Below are 24,936 nucleotides of genomic sequence, written 5' to 3'. Positions count from 1 at the left end.
TTATCCATGAGAGGCGACGAACCTAGAATTCAAGCCTCCTGCTCAGTCTTCTTCTCCCCATCAGAGCTCGCTCCCTCTTTGCCTGTGTGACTCTGACAGTTGGCGTGCAGTGATGCACACACAAAGAACAAAATGGTGGGGAGCAGAAAATAAGGAATGGCACTTCCGTTCTTCGTCAGAGCACCACCGGCTCCTGTTTCTCTTTGCCTCTCAGCCTGAACATGGGCACCTTCTCAGTAGCGCTCCAGTGGCGCTCTGACAGGTACAGCTTCGACTGGTCCCTCAACCCCAAACACGGGAAAATCCTCAATAGTGCTCTGGAGGCGCTTGCAAAGCTCTTGTGTGTTTTCCCAGTTTTCCGTCCATAAAGAGGGCTGGTTACCAATGATTCAACGGCTTCTGTCCCTCAATAAGCCCACTTGAAGCTCTTGCTTCATCTTATCACTCCTGTAAAAAAAAAATGAGAAAAGGACCCATCAGTTGATCTCTCCTGATTTACTCCTGGGGCCACTCCCCTTCTCCCTCCTCATCATCCAGACAGCTTCCCACCCTTTTCTTTTGCCATGGTGCTCTGTCCTGATTTACCCCCTTAGTGTTTCCCTCCTTCCCCTTTGCTTCCTCACATGGCCGCTGTGCGATTGTGGATTTTTTGGAGGAATGATTTCTACTCACCCTCAAGTATTGCATTTTTCATTATATCGCAGCATGGGTCAGCATGGGTTGCCTCCATTTTGTCTGTGATGCTGATGGCTTACGGGCTTCATCATGCTCATTATCTGGCATATATGCTCCTCTGTTTCTCTGCATTCCTTGGCTTCCACTGCTCTCGGTGCCTGAACAAGAAATCCGCTGGGTTGTCTGCTCCCACTGGGGACAGCAGGTCAAAGTCACATTGCTGGAGGTGCAGTAGCCATTTTTCAATTCTAGCTAGAGGATGATGTGATGAGACTGTGAATATTGGCAATAATGGCTTGTGATCAGTGTATATTCTGGACTTTCTGCTGTAGAAGTAGAGGTGGAAATATCTGCAGACCCACAGGACTGCAATGGCTTCCTTCTCTATGTGCAAATACCACTGCTCAGTGGCCATCAAAGCATGTGATGTGTATGCAATTGGCTTTACTTCTCCAGTTTGCAATGGTTGTACAAGGATCGCCCCCAACCTGGTGGGGCTTCTATCCACATAGAGTTCTGTCTGCAGGGTGGCGTCATAGTAGGCCATTGTTGTATCCACCGTCAATGATTCCTTGATCTGTTTGAAAGCCTTTTGGCAGTGGGTGCTCCAGTCCCATTTGGTGCTGGATTTGGTCAGCTTCCTCAGGGTCTCTGATATGGTAGCCAGGTTTGGTATGGACCTACCACAGTATGTAGCCATACTGAGAAAACTGTGTACCTCTGCAGGTGTAGTGGGTGGCGTTGCTCCTTTAATGTCTGCATCCTTGAGGGGGGCAGTCGATAGCCCTTTGCTATTAAATACGTAGCCAAAAAAGGTAAATTCCTCTTTCAGACACTCGCATATTTCCTTGTGAATTGTAAGTCCAGTGTTCTCTAACCTGTTGAGGACCAATTCCAATCTGCGTAGGTGCTCTCTGTGCTTCTGGCATGCACGAGGATGTCATTGCTGACATTGAGTACCCCTGGGATCCCCTGGATGACCTCCTGGATTGCTTGTTGGAACATTTCTGCCCCAGAAGATATTCCGAAGCTCAGCCTCTTGTATCGTCTTAGGCCAAAGTGTGTTAAGAATGTTTTAATGTACAGTGAATCGCGGTGCAATATCAACTGGTGGTACCCAGCATTGAGGTCTAGTTTGGAGAAGAAACGGCATCCAGTGAGGTCCATCACGATTTCGTCCAGGCTCAGGGTAATGTGCTGTTCCCTTATTATGTCAGCGTTTGGCACATGTCGATGCAGATCCGTACCTTCCATGGTTGCTTCAATTTTCTGGTGACAACCATAGGGGAAATCCACAGTGTGGGGCCTGATACGGTCTCTATTGTGTCTGCTTTCTCAAGCTCACTCAGCACTTTGGTAACCAAGTCTGACATGATGAAACAGCATCCTTCTATGTCGCACTGCTCTGAGATTCACTGTCATGTCAATGTGTAGTTTGACTAGCTTTCCTTTCAGGCATCCTATGCCCCGGAGTAGGCTGGGGTGCTTTGCTAGTAGATCGTTGACGTCATTAGAGTCTGCAACATCACAAATACATTTTGTCAGTCCGAGATCTTCTGCCGACTCCCAGCTGAGTAGGCATTCTATGTCAACATTGACCACGTATACTTTGGACCGGACATCCTTGTCTCCTTTGCTGAGCGCATCCCGAACCGTCCCACTACTGGTAGGGGTGTCTTGCAACCATATGCGTATAAGAGGGTGTCTGTGCTTTTCAGTTGTGGCTGAGGTAGCATTTGCTTGAACATCTCCACTGGCATGACTTTTATGGAGGTTCCTGTGTCAACCGTCATAACTGTTTCTTGTCCTTGCATGTGTATAAGACATCTTGGCCTCTCCTTCTTCGATTTTGTGTTCCATTGATCTAGGGCTGAGATTAGGTGAATTTTTAATTTCCTCTTTGTGCGTCCTGTTTTGGCTGCTGCCACCACCCCGCCATACTATTCACCGAAATCATCCATGGAGGCGTTATCCCCTGTTACAATGAGGCAAGTGTCTGCTTGTTTCTTACTCTTGGTGTACGTTCTTGGGGCTTGGGTCAGATTTCCTGGAGATGGACCTGATGACCGGCATAATCATGTGTAATGATGTCGGGGGCCACATTCACTGCACATGGTTCCCTGGACAGGGCAGTTTCTCCTGCTATGGTGTGAACCCCCACAGCATTCGCATATGTAGACACAAGTGTCTTCGGTTGTAACCCTGTGGCTGTTTGAGATTTGCTGTTCTCCTCTCTGGTTGTCGGACGATTTGCGATTTGTGTCACTGTGGTTGCCGGGATGAGTTGTAACTTCTGCAGGGTATGATATGATATGGCATTTATAACGCAGCTATACACAAGTATATTGCCCAGGTGGGCTGCCCTGGCGTGTCTGTTCCCTCTGGTGTCTGTATTCAAGTATTCTTTCTAGGGAGATGCCTTTCTCACTCAGGACTATCCATCTCAACTTCTCAGACTGCATACCATTTATTTTTTGGTGTCTGGTTTATTTCTCCATGTCATCGAAGTTGCAGGATAGGGCCAACCATCAGAGCCTGGTATGGTATGCATTGAGGAGTTCATCCTCTGTCTGGATTGTGGTACAGATGTTAAATGTCTCATAGTCAGGGTTTAGCTGTGGCATGAAATATGCTGTGAGGGCACCCTTCGCTGACTGGTACGCATCCATGCCATCTTGTGTGACCAAAGAGTTGAAAATATGCAGTGCATCATCCCCCACATTAAGTAGCAAGTGAGACCTCATTTTCCTTGGTGTCGTGACGTCTTTGCATTCCTTTGCCATCTCAAAATTGTGCATCCAATTTGCCCAACTAGGCCCCACGGATAAGGGGCCTGTATATGGGTTGAAAGGGCCCGGCACTGCAGTAGTGCAGCCCTGACCTTGTGCTGTCGAGGGTGAGATAAGCGACTCTGCCATCCTCAAGGGGTGCCTGGCCTGGCCGTGAATGACCCTCTGCCATGTCCCTACTTGCGCAATCCTCCCTTGCTAGTACAAGTTGGGTAGTGCCTCTCACCTGGGGAGCCGCTGCTTCTTGCATTGTTTGCTGGGTGTGTGTGTCCATTTCCATGCTTAGTACCCACGTGGCAGTTGATGTGGGCTCTTTGTGCTTCTGTCTTTTTTTTCAAACCTGGAGGTGTTTGTGCTGCTTGTTACTGCTTGATGCACCGTGTGTTCCTCCCAAAAAATGTTCCATCAGGGAAAGTTACCAATCTGAAAGAGGTTGTGCTGCAAGTTGCGTGACACAGCATGTGTTTCTTCATCAGAGAAAGTTATTGTGCTTCATTATGAGTTTGCCGGTATGGAAACAAGGGTGCCGGTAAGCTCGCCTGACAGATCTGACCCAGCCAGGCATAGTGGGCATGGTAGACAGACTCTTCATGGCAGCGCCGGCACCATTAGCAATGGTGCTGGTGCTTCTGAGTCCCCACTCCCATCGAATCCTACTGGACTCGATGGGGATGGGGACTTAGATTTTACCTGCACCTGACTTACCAGGCGGCCAGACTTGTAATTTCCCAGAAAGTCAGACGCTGGTAAATTTTCTGAGTCCGGCAGCAAACCCGCTGGTAGCACCGGCAGGGTTACCGCTGGACTCGTAGTGATGCCCGAATTGTCTGCGTACAGATCGCATTGCACCCTCGTCGTAAGTGTTACATTGTGCGCCTGAGCTCCCCTGAGGGATGGGAGCTCCGGTACCTTATGGAAGGCCGCAGGGCCTAACGGAAGCAAAAGAAAGATATGTCAGGCCATTGTAACTGGTTGCGCGGGACTAACCAGAAGTTCTGACCCCCAGCTCTTTATTGGATCCCAAAATCAGCTCAGGGAGTAAGTGAATGTTGGCAATGGTAGATCATGCCACCCGGTACCCTGTATCAGTACTCTTAGGGAACATTAAAGCCTCTGTGCTGCAAAGGCTATGATAGGATATTCTCTCATGTAGAGGTCCCAATAGAGGTCATTTCTGAAAGGTGCTCCAGGTTCATGCCTGTGTACATGAAAGCAACATGTGAAGAGTGTGGAGTGACTTATACATTCTCTGCAGCTTTCAATGCCCAATCCAATGGGCTTGTTGAGGGATTCAACTAGGCCCTGTAAGGCATTATAATCAGCTCAGAAAAGCACCTGACGAGAAAATGGGATGGTCTCCTACCATGCCTACTGTTCACCTACTGTGATGTGCTTGGGATCAGATCCAGAATGTCAAAGTACATGAAACAGCATACCAAAAACCTGAAGGCGAGCCATTAGCTGATGAACCAATGGCATGACCAGAAAGTCTCAGTGACAGAATATACTCGGGACAGATGGTCTGGATTAGGGAACCTGTCAAACCCAGTACCATTCATTATAGGTGGAAATCAGTGAGGCTAACTATCCCACTAATGCAGAGTCCCTTGGGCAGGCACAAGATCTTCCATGTCAACCGGCGGGAACCTCTTTGCAGCAGGTATGACTTGATATTGGCTCTAGTGACTGATGATGAGACTGTGGGGGAGACTGATCCCTTTGAAACTTATTACACTCAGAGTCCACAGATCGGTCTTTTTTAGGGAGTGCCAATCCCCACAGACCTTTCAGAACAGCAATTGCAAGAATGTGAGCTGCTGCTGGGCCAGTATGGGAATCTGTCCTCACTGACTCCATTGTCGAATAGACTGGTACATCCATGACATAGATAATTAGGATGGAAGTCTGTGAAGCACTGGCCGTGGCCTGTGGCTCAGGTGTATTTTCTGTTCTTGCTGGATTCTGGCAGTGATGGCATGCACTGAGCTCAACACAAACATGTTGACTCTTGATTGCTGAAAGGGCTCATTGCTGCAATGCACCATAGATGATATATTTAAAAAACATGTTTCGGATGGGACACATGACATGGCTATCAGATTAACCTTTTTCTCTATGTGCTTGGTCTGAAAACCTATTTGTATTCGCACACGTACAACCCCTGTGGTAAACAGCATATGTTTTCATGTATTGGACTAGAAAGCAGTAAGGTAGGCTATGTTTGTATCTCCCATAGGATGATGAAACGTGGATGACATTGAGATGTAAATGGAACTATGATAATAAGCAGTACCTCAACATGGCAACACGGTGAACATGATCGCCAGTGTACCAAACTGTACATGTTTTAAATGTATTTGTGAAAGTTTTGTTGTTGCACAATATATGTATGTATTAAAAAGTGTGTGAGCTATGCATTCGAGGTTGAGAAGCCAGCTTATGTCAGTAATAAATATCATACACGTACAGACATATGTCATTTTCCCCTCCCACTCAAACCAACATAACCCACCATTGTTTCTCACATTATAATGCTCACGACAGTGTTGGTACAGCATATTATTTACACTCCTGTAGTCAAAGTGGGGGACATATATTCAGTAGGAGTTTTGACCTACTGCAGAAAACAGCACTACCCACTTATGTTCTATTCATTCAGAATACAGCATCTCACACTCATTTTGCAGCATCTCCTACCTTTACCTTTGTCTCCACCTCCCTCCCCTACCTTTACCTTTATCTCCACCTCCCTCCCCTACCTTTAACTTTATCTCACACAAATTCTGCGTTCCCACGTGTTCCATCATCCTGTCTTTTTTTGGGTCATTTTTTTTCCCCTTTCCTCTCACCTTTGCCCACACATCAAAACGTGATCTGTAGCGCTCTAATAGCAACCCTGTACCCCCGCTAGTACAGAGCACTTTTTCATTTATCTGAATGTTAATATTAAAGGTTACTTGTACCGTGCACTATCACCAAGGAACTGGTCCCCGAGCGCTCTGGAGGATCTGAAAAAGGAAGTGTGAAACACGGAGGCTGTGGGAGCGGTTAGTAGGGTGCAGTGGGAATAGAAAAGTGAGAAATGGTGTTCTGATGGCAGCATCAGGTGTGCAGCTTGTAGCCAGACCAGAACATTAAAATCCTTTCCCATAGATGACAGAGAATGGGAAATTCGGCACTTTTCCAATTGTAAGACATCCATTGTCATCTATCTTATGGGATGCCCTTGCCATCTCAGATACATAGGTCAAACATCTAGGCCAGTCAACAAAAGGATGGGGGAGCACAAGTCAAGAATAAGATGTAAAACACACAATGCACCCCTTGTCTCTCACTTCCTTGAGTTCCAACACAGGTGACAGACTGCTCCAATAAATCTAACGCCTTGAACTTTAAAGAAGCGTGGTGGATTTTTAAATTACAGACCACCTCAAAGGGGCTCAATGAGCTCACACCATTTGAATATCTGTAAACGCGTATTTTCCTTCCTTGCCTTTCACGTCCATGGATCCCTGCAACAATCTTCTAGCCTACCAGGGCACTGCTTGCCCTTTTGGAGCCCAGGTTAGACCCAGGGCTTCTATTCCACCAGCTCAGACCAGCTCACCCTGCATAATGAGCCACCCCATCCTGGAGGGTTTGGAACTTTGTTTTACATACTCGCTGGGGACCTAACTCTAGGGCTTCTTAGGGTTTCTCCCTCCCACACCCCCATTGACAGCCTATCACTCGAGATTTAATCACAGACCCCCCCAGCTGTCTCCTTCTCTTCGTCCCGCTCCAGCCACGCTGCAGGTATTATTTACTTCACCTGACACCAAGGCTAACAATGCCCTCTTGCTTGCCATCCAGCATCGCTCTAAACTTTGCTCTGCCGCTCACTCAGCACTAGTTGCTCCCAGCTGCCTCACACACACCATGCCCGGAACGCGTCCTTGTTTCCTTGGGGACCCGGCCTCAATGCCACTGCGCATGCGCGAGGCATGGACTCGACTCCCGCGCACACGAGCACTACATACATTCGTTACAGCTCACTTTCAGTTGTACGCGAGCTCCAGCATTGTATGGACACAGAGCGCACGGCTCGCACGGAGGCTTGGAAGTGAGTCCTGTTAACTAGGCCAGGATTCCACTGCGCTTAGCACCTCACCCTCTAAGCCACTTCCATGACTAACAGCAAGTCTTGGCTTATCTGTTTCCTCCACCTGATCCTTAGAATCACACACCAAGCCCCCTGATCTCGAGGCAGGAACTTTCTAACTGCAATCGAGACACATCGGGAGCACTGCAGTACAACCCTCTGCTTTCCTGCAGGCACAAGGTAACTCCTGGTACTCCCTTACACTACACAACTACAGCCAGGCGTTCTAGCCATGTATGATTATAACCACGGTACGTGTCCTATTATTTCAGATCACCTCACAGAGAATATCCTACATCCTTCAGCAACCGGGACACCGAGCACCAAACCACAAGAGCTCTAGTAATCAGCCCTTAAACCTAAACAGTCAAGTGCAAGGTCAGTGTCTGGGCCCAGAGGAACACCCCTCAGTGTAGCCTCTCACGGGCCTTTTAATATTCTTAGTAATGATCCACTTCCTGGAACATTCTACAATATATATATATATTGTTTTTATTTATAGTGAGACCTGCTTTACCTGGCCCCAGAAGAAGGGTGCTACCCGTTTGCAGCCGAAACGTCTTATGTCATCATGCCCTGACCTCACTCCTTTCAGACCGATGACCTGAATCTACAATACCACCTTTATGTTGACGTCGCCTTTTAGCAGACCCTATTTTTAGGTTTCTTTAAGCTACAAGCAATGCTGTGCAAATGTTGGTTGTGACTGTGATAACACATCACTATCTGGGCAAATATGATGTAATATCTTGCAACACTTTACATGAGCAATACAACACAGCACAAGTATAGAAGTGTGGAGGAAACACATTATACTAACTTTGCAAATGTACTTTTTTGTGGAACTGTTCGTACATTTCTAAAAAGTCACTTCAGAATTTTGCACTGTATGGACTAAAACAGGTCAAATTCAGTGACTTCCTATCACCACTGGACATGCAATGTTATTGAAAATGCACTAAATATTTGTAATGCATGTGTCCTCTTCTTTATACGACTTACAAAGTTGGTGAAAAAGTTGATTCTCTACTTATCTTTGTTTAAATTCTCACTATTCACATTGAATAATCAATGCTTAAACATGCAGTCTAATTATTAAAGGACACTGCAATTGTTTTTCCAGTATTTGGATTTCAACTTTTCCTCCAATGATGCATACTTATATAGATGTATTAACCTTAAGATGGAGATGGGTTAACATTGTTACTACGATAACTCACTGTAGTATAAATGTATGAGGACAGGACTACCCCCCTGTATAAAATATCAACCAAGCCTTCACGTCCTGCCCGATTACAGGCTATCCCTTATGTAACAAAGCATCAGTTCGGGTTGCACAGTTCACTAAGCTTAGGTGCACGAAAATGGTAGTTTCTTAATGTATTTGTGAAAGCTTGATATTGTACAGCTTTAGTATATAAATATTATACAATGTGTCGATATTATGAGGATTTTATGATAAAGCAAACTCTTTAAAAAAGTATGCCCATTCGGTGAAAACACTTTATTTGAAGGGACATACTGGTCCCAGGCAAATCTAAAAAAATATAGTAGCTTGCCAGTTATGATAAACTACATAACCATAGCTCAAGAAAATGTTCCAAAACCTGTGTTCATATTGCAAAGTATATACCGCCTTTTCCAAACCTGATCTTCTAAGCCCATTCTCCTCATCCTGCGCTATTCCTTCCCTCATCTCCAAATTCCTCCCATGCTCCCCAGCTCTCCCACTCAACTATCTTTACAGAATTATTTCAATGAAAACGGAAGCCATACTTCCTCCATATTCCGTCGAGATTCTTTCACGTGGTGTGTTAAGCATTCCATGCCATTACCATGGTCACTCTAGCTGCCAAAAGCTATTTCAATTCATGCAGCCTGTATCAGGAGGCTATTGACACTCTAGATATTGACCGGCACATCAGTTTCTACAACTCTTCACTGCCTTTATATCCAAAATCTTTCTCCCGTTGCTTTCTAACCCTTAGGTCTTCCTGTGATTCCGCTAGTAGGATCGTCCTATACATATTCACTATTATACCTTTACCCTTACCTTGGGATATAAGCAACATATGGAAAGGTGTTACTTCCCTTTCATATTATCCCCCACCTCTGTTCCATAAGAACCCCTTTTAAAGAGGTTCCCCACCTTCAATAGGTCTTGTAGGTCTGCCCGTAATGAAAGGTCGCACTTACTGCAAATTTGTCCCACTCTCTACTGCCCAGTTTCATTCTAGAATTGGAATCTGTACGGTCAATGATCCCATCTCTGATTGGAGGAATCCAAATACAGCGTAATGGTGATGCATATGTCGAGAGCTACCTTGTATGTCCTTTCTCACTCTACAATGGCCAAATATCATGTATAACTGGGTTTCTAAGAGCTCTGCTAGACAATTTGGAGCCATAACCAATCACCAACCGATACTGGTACCAATATTGCATTTTCTAGCACTGATTAGTGGAAGGTGGGTTTAAGTCTTCCACCAGGACTCTTTGTTTGGCTGCCTTATAATACGTGTTGATATATGGGTAGATCATTCCCGTCAAGTCCTTAGGTCTCATCAAAACATTATATGTAGGGCTCCCGGTTTGCCGTTTTTATGGATTTTTAAGCATAAATACAGACGGGAATGAATTTCTTTCCTGTAGGTATTTATGTTTAAAAGCCATAAAAAACGGGAAAGCATTTATTCACACCCTGTCTGTCAGGCCTGGCTTACCTGGGCTGCACACGACTGGCAACTTGGAAAATGTAATCAAAGAAAGTGACATTTTTGTGTAGGCAGAGGTGTATTCTGTGCAGGGCCTCTTGATGGCCTGGCACAATCCTTTCTTTTCTGCGCTGGTTTGTAACGCACAGCCCTTTCATCTACAGATCAGCAGTGATTGGTGAATGAATGGTTGAAGTGACCATCTTCAATCTGCAGGTTGTTAAGGATTTGTGCTTTCAGAACTTTTGCACTAAATTTTCAACTGGAAGCCAACTATTATGCACTTCAGCTGCTTAATCTAAGCCTCATGCTAAATCAACATTAAACGTGAATCGCAAAGTAAAGCCTGTAACCATTGTATTCTCCATTGTGATTACAGGTGTAAAGAGGAGGCAGTTGTTTCTCAGAATTACCACCATAATGGGATTGAACAGTTCACTTTGCATTCTCCTATACATATTACATTTAAAAATGCATCTTCAAAGTTAAGAGCTCATCTCAACATTTGATTTGAAAAAATGTAGACAAATGCTACTAAAACTTAATTTCAGTAAAGTAAAATAACAAATGCAGATACATATGGCAGGAAGGAAAACTCAGGGGCAATGTGTTTTTCTTGGAAGCAAGACAACGCGACGGAACACAGGTTCGAATCCGACTCCTGTGCTTAGAAACCACTTGCTGGTATTAAGCGTATTATAAATAAACAATAAAATATAAAAATAAATACATATAAAAACACCCAAAGATGAATACAGATGTAAATGTCCCACAAATAAATATCGTAAAACCAGGGCTTTAAATATATGCAATCCATGGTGTGCTTTCTCCCCATAAAAAAGGACAACATTAGGTTCTTTATTTGTATTAGGAAACGCATAGGCAACTGAGTTGGTAGCATTTGAAATAAGAAAAGGATTCTAGGAAGAACATTCATCTTTACCATCTTCACCACCGTTTGGCGATTTAACCACAACATTGTCAGCTTAATCTACCTCTTTATATCTTTAAACATCTTATCCCATAGTACAGTATAGTTCCTCGAATGACGTTGTGAAATGTATTCCCATATATGTGATCTTCCCCTGTGCCTTAATTAAAGGTATACCCTCGAGGAAATATTTTTCTCGTGTAGAAATGTCCCCTATAGGAAGTAGCACCGACTTTGTCGGGTTAATTTTAATACTTGAACATTTTCCATAGAGACTGACTTCCACCATAATCTTTGGTATTGTTTGTTTTGGGTCCTTCACATAGAAATATATCATCTGCAAAGTGTGCCAATTTGTATTTTTTGTCTAGTACTTACATCCCCTTACGTCAGTGTTCCCTCTAATACTCTCTGCCAATGGTTCCATAACCAGGACATCAGAATGTGCCCTGTTTACCATTGCTCTAGTCATAGGAGTATCATATAAGCTATTTAGCCAAGTCATTCATCCCTTGGCAAATCCTGCATTCATCAATACTCCTTTGAGAAATACCCAGATCATCCTATGGAATGGTATTTACGCATCTACACTTATTATTTGTGTTTTGTTTCTATCCTCCACAGGTAGGGTCACCAGAACAAGAGTGTTTCTCAAGTTATCTGCTACATGTCTGCCCAAGAAAATATTCCACCTGGGTTGTCTGTGTGTACCAAGGCTGCTAAATGTGGTTCTAGCCTGTTAGCTAGATTTATTGTGAGTAATTTCACATCTTGGTTGATCAGCGATATTGGTCTGTAAAATGAGCAATGTTTTGAATCCTTGCCCTCCTTCGGTATCACTGCAATTAGTGCCCTGTTGAAGGAATCAATGGTACCCACCCTAAGAAAAATTGTGTTAAAAACCTTTACTAATACTGAAGCGACATGTGTCACACATGTTTTATAAAACATTGAAGTGTAAACGTCCTCTTCTAGTGCTCTCTCTTTAGATGATGGATCGGTCTCCTCTTGCAGAGTGATTGGACCTTCTAGCTGCCACTATCCCCAGTTTCAATTTAGGCCAAGTTATGTGTTTGAGATATCTGACTAGCTCTTCCCTCCCACTCACCTTCCCTCTCATAGATCCCCGGGTAGAATTGGGCAAAGCATGTCGCCACATCACTAGGCTCTGTTCAACTTCTATCTTGATCATCCTTAAATGTTTTCACCCTCCTATTGTTCATTTCTGTTTAAAGTCTATTTGCTAACATAGCTCCAGCCTTACCCACCACTTCATAGTATGTCTGTATTGCCATTGTCAGTATTTGGTATGTTCTGGAAACGTGTAAGAACAGGAGTGTTGTTCTTTTATCTTTAATATCCTGCATCAACCCGCCATCATTGTTTCTACCATCCTTTATGTGTCCTCCAGTGTCTTTAACTCCTCCAGTCTATTTTCAAGAAGATTTCTCTCTTTATTTCTCCTGGCTCCTTCTATGATTATTAAGCATCTAATTGATATTGATATTTTATTTCTATCGCGCTCGTACACAAGTGTTTCAGAGCGTGTCAAGGCAAGGGAGGGGAACAGGGGAGAACAAAACAGCGATCTTACTAGGCCCAGTGACATTGAGAAAGCGCAAGTGCATGGGAGAGGGGAAGGGGAAAAGTGCATGGAAGGGGGGAGAAGTGGAAAGTGTGAAGCAGAGGAGAAACAGATAAATAACAATAAATAAATAATAAAGGCAGCAAACATTGGTAGTGCAGCCAGCAATTTGCAAGTGCTAGGTTTAAGGCAGCAGACAGGGTAGGTCTGATAAGTGCAGGAAGAAAAAGGAGGCGGCTGTATGGGTACAGCTACAGACCTCAGTGCAAGGGGTGGGCCGGAGGCAGTGCAGAAGGTGGGAGGGTGAGCAGGTACCTGGGCCCGGAGGACAGAGGGTGGCCACGTGCACAGTGCCAAGAGAGAACAGATCAGCAGGGGAGAGGGGGAGCGAAGGCAGATGAAAAGAGGAAGGTCTTGAGGTGCTCCCGGAACCAGAGATGGTTCTCCTCAAGTTTTAGAGTGGCAGGGAGGCTGTTCCAGAGGGAGGCCCCAGCCGAAGACAGAGATCTCCCCCCAGCTTGTTTTTTTGAAAAACGACTGACCCTGAGGGAGTTGTAGGTAGAGGAGCGAAAAGGTCGAGAGGGGGGGTATTTGCGGAGGGATAGCTGAAGGTATTTTGGTCCCAGGCCCTGGAAAGCCTTGTGGACAATGCAGAGGGTTTTGAATTTAATTTTGGCATCCACTGGGAGCCAATGGAGAGATTTCAGAGCTGGAGAGATACGATCCTAGGGCATGAGGCCAAGGACAAGTCTCGCAGTCCTGTTCTGGATTAGTTGCAGAGGATGGAGAGTAGAGGCAGGTAGATTTAGAAAGAGGCTGTTACAATAGTCCAAGCTACAGAGAACCAGAGCTTGGGATACCATGAGCTTCTGGGGGAAGGAGAGGAAAGGAAAAGTACCTCTGAGGAGGTGTAGTAGGAAATTTGACTTTTTAGAGACCTCAGAGATGTGGGCGAAGAAGGAAAGTGTGGAGTCAAAGATGACCCGGAGGTTCTTAGCCTTGTAGGTGGGGGTAGGAGGAGGGCCAAGGGAGGCCGGCCAGAGAGTGAGGCGAAAAGATGGTGAAGGAGTGCTGATGAGGAGGCTCTCCATCTTGCTGGCATTCAGACAAAGATCATTGGCAGCACACCAATCTTGAATGGCAGTTAGGCAATCAGAGATGAGAGAGGGAGAGGAGGTGGCAGAGGGCAGCCTGAAAATGAGTTGAGTGTTGTCAGCGTAACACTGGAAATTTGAGCAGAAAATGGCAATGCAGTGGGCAAGAGTTGCCAGGTATTGGTTGAAAAGCCAGGGTGAGAGGTTAGACCCCTGACGAACACCACAGGTAGAGAGGAAGATAGATGAAAGGAAGGACCCAAGTTGGACCTGGGAGGGTCAATCTGAGTGGAAAAAGGTCAGCCAGGCCAGAGCCTGATCAGTGATACCCAGGTTTTCACGGAGATGGTTGAGCAGGATGGTATGGTTGACCGTGTTGAGGCAGAAGAGAGATCGAGGAGTATAACGACAGAGGGAATGTTAGAGTCAAGGTTGGAGAGCAGATATTCACAGATGTTCAGGAGAGCAGTTTCCATGCTTCTGGCAGCTCTGAAGCCGAACTGGTGGTCATGGAGACAGCCAACAGAATTGTAATGAAGGTTAAGCTGAGAGATGGCCAAATTTTCCATGTGTTTGCTCAGAAAGGGAGTAATGGAAATTTGGCGATAGTTAGCTGGACAAGAAGGATCAGCTGTGGGTTTCTTGAGAAGAGGATGCAAAAAGGAGTGCTTCAGAGGAGAGGGGTGTTACGCTCAACTGGCTCCCACAGGGGCGTCGATCTGAACTGGACAGCTGCGGTCTCCACCAAGGTGACGCGTAGTGCCGAGATGACGGACTGGACTGGCCCACCTAGCTTTGTTTGCTTGGCCCGTAGGAATATTCTTCTGCAAATGGAGAAAGGGAATTAACCACCCGTGGAGTTGAGCGTTAACCCCCCCTACTCCCGCTGTTCTCCCCACTGATCACTTTTGGTGTCCCCTCTTATAGTCTCACCTGATGGTTTGGAAAGATGAGCTCTCCATCCTGCATTGAGCGCAGGGGCGCGTAGATAACCAGTTGCTTCACTGGCTTAAAGGAATTGGTGAGTTCCAGAACAATATTGACTCTGAGATTCCCGGCAAGACGCTGTAAGTATGTAGTTCGTAAGAGTTCAAATGTCTGACTTTCACTCTTGTCCGATTCCTTGCAGGTTGAAGCTTGACTCTAGCGAAGAGTTCCTTGTGGCAACCGGTAATATTCAGGTAAGGATTTGTATTATCCAACACAGTTCGATAAAATAATGTCAATATGTAACCTGTTGCTTTCTCCCTTATTCAGGCTCTGAGAGAAAGTAGGAAGTCTCGGGGAATAATGCCTCCGGCGGTAAAATCAGGTAAGTCTATTGTGGTGAGGAGTGTTCCCCTTGTTTGTCCCTTTGTTTCACCTTGCTGTCCTTTTGTTTCCCCTTAGGGGCAAGGGTTCGGCGAGGATGCAGTGGAAGCAGCGCCAACCCGTGAAGAGGAATAATACCCCCGGTGGTAAAATCAGGTAAGTCTATGGGGGTAACTAATATTGCCTCTGTGTATTCCCTTGGCTCACCTTGCTGTTCTTGTCTTCCCCTTAGGTGCCGGAGTGCGGCGGAAGCATGCAGAAGGATGCGCTGGAATGTGAAGATGCTGCGAAGGCCGGTGAGTTCAGCGCGGCGCTGCTACAGGCGAGGCGATGCGCATAAAATAACTACTTTCTTCCAGCTCGAAGGCGCGATGGATTGGGAATTCAGGTAAGGATCAAAGGTATTGCTCTTGTTCTAACCTTTTCTCCTTCTCTCCCTCTTTTTAGGAGCTCCGTGGCAGAAGACTGGATGCAGACTTGCAGGCACGGTGAGTGTAATGCTGCTGGATGCAGAATACCGCGAAGCGTGTGCTGCTCTTCGGGCGTGGTTTAAATAGCCTCCAAAGTAGTCCCAGGTAAGTATTCCTCCCCAGCCCCACCCGAGTAAAAAATAGTCCCTAGGTAAAGTAGTACCTTCCAAGCCTCCTTTGGCTTGGAGCTCTTTCAGCATGGTCTGCATCAGGTGAGTTTGCAGCATTGTCTGCATCAGGCACGTTTTAATCTATGAGCCTGGCGCCTATGGCGCCAGGACTGACTCTCCATATGAGCCTGGCGCCATAGGCGCCAGGACTGCACCCAAATAGCCCCTTGCAAGGGTTGTTGGGCTTGCTTAGTATAACTTGATGCCTGCTTCCGGGGTTGCTGGACTTGGTCTGGGTCCCCGGGGGTAGGCATCATGACAGCACTCCCCCCCAAGGCCCCTCCTAAAGTCGTTCTTCCCTGTGGTTTCGGTTTGTCTGGGAAATTTCGGTAGAATTATTTCACCAATCGGGGTGCATGAACGTGGTTACTAGGTTCCCATGATCTTTCCTGTGGTCCGTAACCTTTCCAGTCGATTAAATAAAAAAGTATTGACTTTATCAGCTTGGAGTCCAGGATGTTCTTAACTTCAAATTCAGGTTCCCCGTCTACAAGGATGTGGTCTGGTGGCTTGGTTAGTCTTGTCCCTGGTTGCACTTGCTTCAAAGGTGACATATGAAAGACGAGGTGAATTCGCATATTAGCAGTTAAGTCCAACTTGACAGCCACTGGGTTGATAATGGCCTTAATAGAGTAAGGTGCCAAATATTTGGGGTTAAAGGTCCGTGTTCCCTTTAGAGGTATATGTTTTGTGGCTAACCATTCTTGGTCCCCTATCTGGTATTGTGGAGTATCACTTCTATGCCGATCAGCATCTTTCTTGTATTTTTCTTTCGCCTTTTTTAAATGTTCAGTTGCTTCCTTAAAGGCTTGTGTAATTGTAGCATGCAGATGGTCCGCTGCAGGCTTTTCTAAGTGTTGGGGTGAGTCAAGGTCTGAGGTTTGAGGATGGTGCCCATATAAGGTATAAAACGGGCTTTGTCCAGTTCCAGAATGTACTGAATTATTGTATGCATATTCGGCGATCCAAAGAATTTCTTTCCAATTACTCTCAGTCTGATGTAACATACAACGCAGGTATTGTTCGAGAGTCTGGTTGGTCCTCTCCATTTGACCATCGGTTTGGGGGTGGTGACTGGTCGATAACCTCACATCGATTTGCCCCAATTGACAACATTTCTTCCAAAAATGTGAAATGAATTGACTGCCCCGGTCATAGAACAATACGGACGGAAATCCGTGTATGCGAACAATGTTTTCGAGGAACTCTTTGGCCAGGATTGAAGCTGAAGGTAATCCCTTTAAAGGAATAAAGTGGGCCATCTTGGTAAAAAGATCCACAATAACTAGAATGGTGTTAAATCCATTGCATGGGGGTAGATCAGTAATAAAGTCTAACGGTAAGGTGTGCCATGGTGTAGGCGGAATGTCTAAAGGTTGTAAGAGTCCAGCTGGTTTTTTCTTTTGACTTTTGTTTTGGGAGAAAATGCCACAAGACATCACAAATGATTTAATATACTTTCGCCAGGTGGGCCACCAGAATTGTCTCTTAATCTTAGCTTCGGTTTTTGCAATACCTGGGTGCCCCTCCATTAGGGTATCATGATAACGGGAAATGACTAGCTCTTGTAGTTCCTTATGTGGCAGAAATAGCCGCCCTTGGTAATAAGGCAGGTCATTGGTGACAGAGTATTCCGGGCCTTTCTTTACCCAGTCCTGCAGGGCTGTAGGATCAAAGAGTTGTTGGATCTTTACCTGAATGTCCTCTAGTGTCTGTAGAGTAGTCATGTCAAGAATCCTCTGGGTTCACTTCTGCCTCTGCCATCCCTATTCGGGATTAGGCGTCTGCTTTACCATTCTTACAACCTGGTCGATAGGTTATCACGAAATCGAACTCGGCAAAGAACAATGGTTGGCAAAGTTGGCGTGACGATTGGGCCTTGGCTGTCTTTAAATACTCTAAGTTCCGGTGATCGGTGATCACAGTAATGGTATGCCTGGCACCGAGAAGATAGTGCCGCCATGCCTTGAAGGCGGATTTAATGGCTAATAAATCAGTTTCGGTAACCGCATAGTTTAACTCGGGTGCCGAGAACTTTCTGGACCAAAATGCTACTGGGTGAAGCTGGCCAGTTTCAGGGTCCTTTTGAGACAGGACAGCTCCCATGGCTAGACTGGATGCATCAGTTTCCACTATGTGTGGAAGTTCAGGGTGCGGGTGTTTTAATACAGGTGCAGACGTGAATTTCGCTTTCAGCTCTTGGAAGGCATTTTCAGCTTCTTCAGTCCACATAAAGCGCTTATTTTTTCGCAAGAGTGCTGTGATGGGATGTACAACATGTGAAAAATCCGGGATGAATCTGCGGTAGAAATTGGCAAAGCCGAGCATGCTTTGTACTCCTTTAACTGAACTTGGTGATGGCCACTTAAGGATTGCGTCCACCTTTCATGAGTCCATTCAGACTCCTCTTGGGGTCAGGATAAACCCAAGGAATTCAACTTCTGTGGCATGAAAAATGCATTTTTCCAGTTTTGCATATAGTTTGTGCTGGCGCAATTTCTCAAGGACTGCTCGGACATCCTTCACATGGTCAGATTATGAAGAGGAGCATACTAGAATAGCATCGATATATACAACAACACAAACGTCAATGAGTTCACCAAGGACATCGTTCATGAAGTATTGGAAGGCTGCTGGTGCATTGCACAACCCGAAAGGCATCACCTGGTATTCGAATAACCCATACTTAGTGCGAAAACCAGTCTTCCATTCGTCGCCCTCTTTTACACGCACCAGATGGTATGCCCTCCGGAGATCTAACTTAGTGTATATGCAAGCGTCCTTCACTTGGTCTAGTAGCTCAGGGATCAGAGGCAATGGGTATCGGTTCTTAACAATTATCTGGTTCAATGCGCGGTAGTCTATGCACGTTCTGACGTCACCTTCCTTTTTGGGCACGAAGAACAAAGCTGAAGATGCAGGGGATTTGGATGGGCGAATGAAGCCATTAGCAAGGTACTGGTCTAAGTATTGTCGTAGGTGAAGGTTCTCAGGTTCCATAAGGGCGTAGATCCTGCTACAAGGGGGTTGTGCACCGGGTATGAGATTGATTTGACAATCGTATAATCTGTGAGGTGGTAAGGTGTTTGGCTGTTCTTTTTGGAAGACATCCTGGTATTCTTGGTATTCTGGAGGTAGTTGCACGACTGCTGTGATTAATGTGGCCAGGCCTGCGTTCAGAATTTTCTTTGGGTAACAGGTTTGTGCACAATTCGGGAAGGTTATTCTCTTCTCTCGCCAATCAATACAAGGATTATGTGTTTCCAACCAAGGTATCCCCAGTATTATTTGGAACTGTGGGGCTTTGATTAGATCAAACACAATAGTCTCTCGATGCCCATCCTGACCCAATAGTGTCATCTCTGCGGTGGAATGAGTTACAGGCCCAGAGGCAATTTCAGTTCCATCGACTGTGGTGATGACATCTGATGTGGTTTTTCGGCGGAGAGGTAGATTCATCCTGGAAGCCAATTCGTAGTCCACATAGTTTCCTATGGCCCCGCTATCAATGTATGCCCTTATTGCGTGCATACGCGATGGCTGCCTTGGATCTACGAGGACCATTGGTATGGTGAAATGCGAGGTCTGAGTATCCTTCTTCAAGCTCGGCAAGCGGACCTCTACGCTTGTCGGGCGTGGTTGTTTCCCGAGTCTGACTCCATATGGCTTTTATCAGCAGCTCCTACCACCTTCTTGGGTGGTTTTACAGGGCAATCCCGTAGAAAATGCCCAGAAGTTCCACAATATAGACACAATTGCATTTGCCATCTCCTTTCTCTTTCCTTCTGGGTTAAGGGTCCTTTAACCCCTCCGATTTGCATGGGTTCTAAAGCATCTGCTCCTTTAGGGTTAGCGTGGGTCTTGACCAACACCCGATTCTTGGCTCGATCAGCCTTTCTGTTCTGAAGTCTGTGATCTAACTGGACCACTAAGTCTATATATTCAGCGCAGTCTTGAGGTGGGTTCACGACTTGAGCCAAGACATCCTTGAGTTCTCCTCGAAGCCCTCGATGAAATAACGTGATTCGTTTTACCTCAGGCCATCCAGTTTCCACTATCAACCTATTAAAGGTCGCGATGTAGGATAGAAGGTCCTGGTTAGCTTGTTGTATGGACAAAAGTTCGTTATCCAGGGCCTGTCCTTGGGAGTGCCGGGCAAATAGTCTTTCCATGCTCATTTCAAAGCCCTGAAAATCCCGAAGAATTGGGTCATCCTGAGTAACTAGTGGAATTGACCAATCAGCTGCACTGCCGCTGAGATATGACTATACAAAGGCTACCTTGGCTTGATCGTTTGGGAAGGCTCCGGGTCTGCATAAAAAGTGCAAGCGGCATTGGTTCATAAACACGGCGAACCTTTTGGGATCTCCGGCAAAGCGTTTGGGCGGAATAATGGAATAATGGAATATAATGGAATATTTCCTGGTAGGTTTATTTGCACAGGGTTACTCGCTGACACAGGAGCTGGATTTCCCCCGGGACCTGGTAAGGGTGCTTGTCCAGCCTGGCTTTGCAGTAGTTGCCTAGCAAGGTCATCAGTTCGCTCCTTTGACAAAATCAGTTATCTCCTAAGGGCATTGGTTTCTTTACGGGCGGAATTCACTTCAGCCCTCAGTTCCCCTAGTAATTGGGCCAATTGGTCAGTTTCTGAGGTATCCGTAACGCCCGGGTGGGAACTTGTGGGTAGGCTTCGCGTTCTGTTACGCTCACCTGGCTCCCACAGGGGTGTCAATCTGAACTGGACAGCTGCGGTCTCCACCAATGTGACGCGTAGTGCCGAGATGACGGACTGGACTGGCCCACCTAGCTTCGTTTGCTTGGCCCGTAGGAATATTCTTCTGCAAATGGAGAAAGGGAATTAACCACCCGTGGAGTTGAGCGTTAACCCCCCCACTCCCGCTGTTCTCCCCACTGATCACCTTTGGTGTCTCCTCTTATAGTCTCACCTGATGGTTTGGAAAGATGAGCTCTCCATCCTGCATTGAGCGCAGGGGCGCGTAGATAACCAGTTGCTTCACTGGCTCGAAGGAATTGGTGAGTTCCAGAACAATATTGACTCTGAGATTCACGGCAAGACGCCGTAAGTATGTAGTTTGTAAGAGTTCAAATGTCTGACTTTCACTCTTGTCCGATTCCTTGCAGGTTACAGCTTGACCCTAGTGAAGAGTTCCTCGTGGCAACCGGTAATATTCGGGTAAGGATTTGTATCATCCAACACAGTTCGATAAAATAATGTCAATATGTAACCTGTTGCTTTCTCCCTTATTCAGGCGCTGAGAGAAAGTATGAAGTCTCGGGGAATAATGCCTCCGGCGGTAAAATCAGGTAAGTCTATTGTGGTGAGGAGGTTTCCCCTTGTTTGTCCCTTTGTTTCACCTTGCTGTCCTTTTGTTTCCCCTTAGGGGCTGGGGTTCGGCGAGGATGCAGTGGAAGCTGCGCCGACCCGTGAAGAGGAATAGTACCCCCGGTGGTAAAATCAGTTAAGTCTATGGGGGGTAACTAATATGGCCTCTGTGTATTCCCTTAGCTCACCTTGCTGTTCTTGTCTTCCCCTTAGGTGCCGGAATGCAGTGGGAGCATGCCGAAGGATGCGGTGGAATGTGAAGATGCTGCAAAGGCCGGTGAGTTCAGCGCTGCGCTGCTGCAGGCGATGCGACGCGCATAAAATAACTTCTTTCTTCCAGCTCGAAGGCACGATGTATCGGGAATTCAGGTAAGGATCAAAGGTATTGCTCTTGTTCTAACCTATTCTCCTTCTCTCCCTCTTTCTAGGAGCTCCGGACTCGAGGCGGGCGTGGCAGAAGACTGGATGCAGACTTGTAGGCACAGTGAGCGTTACGCTGCTGGATGCAGAATAACGCGAAGCGTGTGCTGCTCTTTGGCCGTGGTTTAAATAGCCTCCAAAGTAGTCCCAGGTAAGTATTCCTCCCCAGCCCCACCCGAGTAAAAAATAGTCCCTAGGTAAAGTAGTCCCTTCCAAGCCTCCTTTGGCTTGGAGCTCTTGCAGCATGGTCTGCATCAGGTGAGTTTGCAGCATGGTCTGCATCAGGTAGGTTTTAATCTATGAACCTGGTGCCTATGGCGCCAGGACTGACTCTCCATATGAGCCTGGCGCCATAGGCACCAGGACTGCACCCAAATAGCCCCTAGCAGGGGTTGTTGGGCTTGCTTAGTATAACTTGATGCCTGCTTCCGGGGTTGCTGGATTTGGTCTGGGTCCCCGGGGGTAGGCATCATGACAAGGGGAAGGATCCCGAGGCAAAGGAGTGGTTGCAAAAATCAGCAAGGGCCGGAGTGAGGGTGTCAATGTGGTCCTTGATGGTTTTAGAGCAACAGTGATGAACTTGTTTTGACGAGGCTTTCATAGATTGGACTTGTCTAGCGATCTCGTCAGGGGAGAAAAGAGGAAAGGACGAGAAGGATGGTGGGGAGGTGGCTAAAGGAGGGTCAGCAAGCACAGATGGAGATGGGAGAAGAGGGGTGTGGGTGGTGAGGGTGGACAGGATGTCCTAGTTTTTTTTAATGAAGTGAGAGGCAAGGGCATTGCAAAGAGCCTGGGAGGCAACAGGAGGGGTGGAGACCGCAGGAAGGTTGGCCAGCTCCTTGCAGATTTTAAAGAGTTCGGCCGAGTTGTTAGATGCCGCAGAGACACAAGCTTGAATGTGGACTCTCTTCTTGATGAGGCAGAGAGTCGGCATTGCCTTTGTAGCAGGTGACAGGCCAGTTTGTCAGAGGATGAACAGGAAGTCCTCCATTTCCTCTCAGCCGCCCTACGTGTTGCTAGGTCAGAGTCATACCAGGAATTGCACTTGGCTTTTGACTTTAAACGGATCCTCATGACAGGGCAAGAGCATCAAGCGTATCAGAAATTGAAGAGTAGAGCAGAGACAGGGCTGTGTCAGGATGTGAGACAGCCAAAGGCGGAGGGGGAAGAGAAAGTGGCACAAAAGCCTCAACTGACACACGCTTCATGGGCCGGATGTCCGAGAAGGTAGCTGACAGTGTTGGGGTAGGCTTGGCTTGGGGGTGAGAGAGGGAGAGATGAGAGGAGAGGAGGGAGTGATCACTCCAGGAGAGATGAGTGGTCAGAGGGTTGGAGAGGGGGAGGTCAGAGGAAATCAAGACATCGAGTGTGTGCCCTGCAGAGTGAGTCGGGCCAGAGGGAAGGATGGACAGGGAGCGGGAGTTGCAGAGGTCACAGGAGTGTACAGAGGAGGAGCAAGGAGGGTCTAAATGTATATTGAGGTCACTGAGGAGGAAGAGTTGTGTGGTAGAGGCCAGGAGGGAGGAGGAGCGGTATGCCCACTCAGAGAGAAATTAGGTGATTTGACCAGGAAGCCGGTAGATGGTAACCACAGTAAGAGAATGGGTAGGCGAGAGAGAAAGCCTCCAGACAAGGCAATCAAAAGAGGAGTAGGTCTGAGTGGGAATGATAGAGGCAGGAATCCACTCAGGAAAGATAAGGGCTACCCCCCCCCACCGGACTGGGAGGATCGGGGTGCTGAGAGGATCTTGTAGCCATCAGGGAGGAGAGTGTCAAAGCTTGTGACAGAGCTGGCCGTGAACCATGTCTCAGTAAGACCAAGGACATCAAGGTCTAGTTCTTCAAGGAGGTTGCAGATGTCAGAGGAGTGTTTGACAGCAGAGCGAGAGTTAAGAGTGGCAATATGAAGAAGGTTGCCAGCCTTAAAGACCTTCCATGGAGGGGTACAGATCAGAGGTACGCCCTGCGGAGGAGAAAGAGCCCTAGGAGGGGCAGAGGAGGAGGAGAGAGAGGGCAAGGTAGCCAAGGGGAGAGAGGAGGGGACAGCAGGAGATGAGAGGAAATTGATGAGACGAGGGAAGTGCCTATCAAAGAGGAGGGGATTGGCCGTGACAGTGCCATTTAGGTAGAAATTAATGATGAATTTAGAGGAGTTGAATGAGAACTTCCCAGCGAATGCCACCATTAATGGGAGAGGAGGAGATAGGGCATAGCACAGAGACCATATGCGGAGTCCATAGATCTGGCGCAGGAACGACAAAGAGGATGTCGGTAAGGGTCTGTCTGGCGTAAGCATTGGAGTAGGTGTCGGCGATAGGAAGACCAGGGTTAGAGGCCAAGATATCCTTTTTGAACTTCTTCCTACCAGACTTAGTGAGAAGGGACGGATAGTTAATGGAGAAGCAGTTTGAAAAGATAGGAGAAACAGAAAGCGCCATTGGGGTGGAAGCGAGGTGAGGATGGAGATACTGGGGGGGCTAAGGCAGGTAGGTGTGGGGCAAAAGAGAGTGGTGTGGTCACTGGGCTGGCAAGGTACAGAGAAGACAAAGAGAATTGCGGATGAGAGTGCACAGCCTTTTTTTTTTTAAAACAGGAAGGTTATGTAAATTGAAATTTAAAAAACAAGGTAAACTGATACAAGCCTCATTAAAGAGGTATTCAAATTATTTCAGGTGCAAATGGGCTGGCGCCACAAGACCACTTGGGACACAATGAATGCACGAAAACCAAAACAGCTTATTGCTAAGCAGTAAGCCCGGATGCACTCCTAAGGAACCGTAGTTCAATTCTTTGGGTCCTGCCTAACAGGCAGAGATAAGTCCAATGTAGTCTTATTCATGCATTCGTAAAGAATATATATATACACCATATTTAAACCTAGAGGTCTATACTGAAGATTAACCTCCAAATAAAACAGCATTCACAATGATTCCTAGAAAAATGGGACATTTTAATTGTCCATTCTCTGTTAAACACAATTAAAGTTTCAAAACAAAATTTCAAAGAAAAAGTCATACATTACATAATAACAAGGTGAAAGTAAATCACTGCACAGTATGTGTTCACAAAGTAAATCACTGCACAGTATGTATTCACAACAATATACACTTAATTCAGTGTTACATTGGTAATGGCAAATTGAGTTTTCCTTAATTATAAAGGACAATCTCCAATCTGAAGCCCTCTTTTTCTTGCAGATATTAGCAATCAAATGACGCGTTTCGGATCAAGGGATCCATCTTCAGGGTAGGGGCTTCACTCTTAGGGTAAATCTTGTGAAATATAACGTGAA

This window comes from Ambystoma mexicanum, chromosome 10, assembly GCF_040938575.1.
Source record: "Ambystoma mexicanum isolate Mex_15411 chromosome 10, UKY_AmexF1_1, whole genome shotgun sequence".
In the NCBI taxonomy this organism is placed as follows: Eukaryota; Metazoa; Chordata; class Amphibia; order Caudata; family Ambystomatidae; genus Ambystoma; species Ambystoma mexicanum.
Note: the sequence above shows the minus strand (reverse complement) of the source record.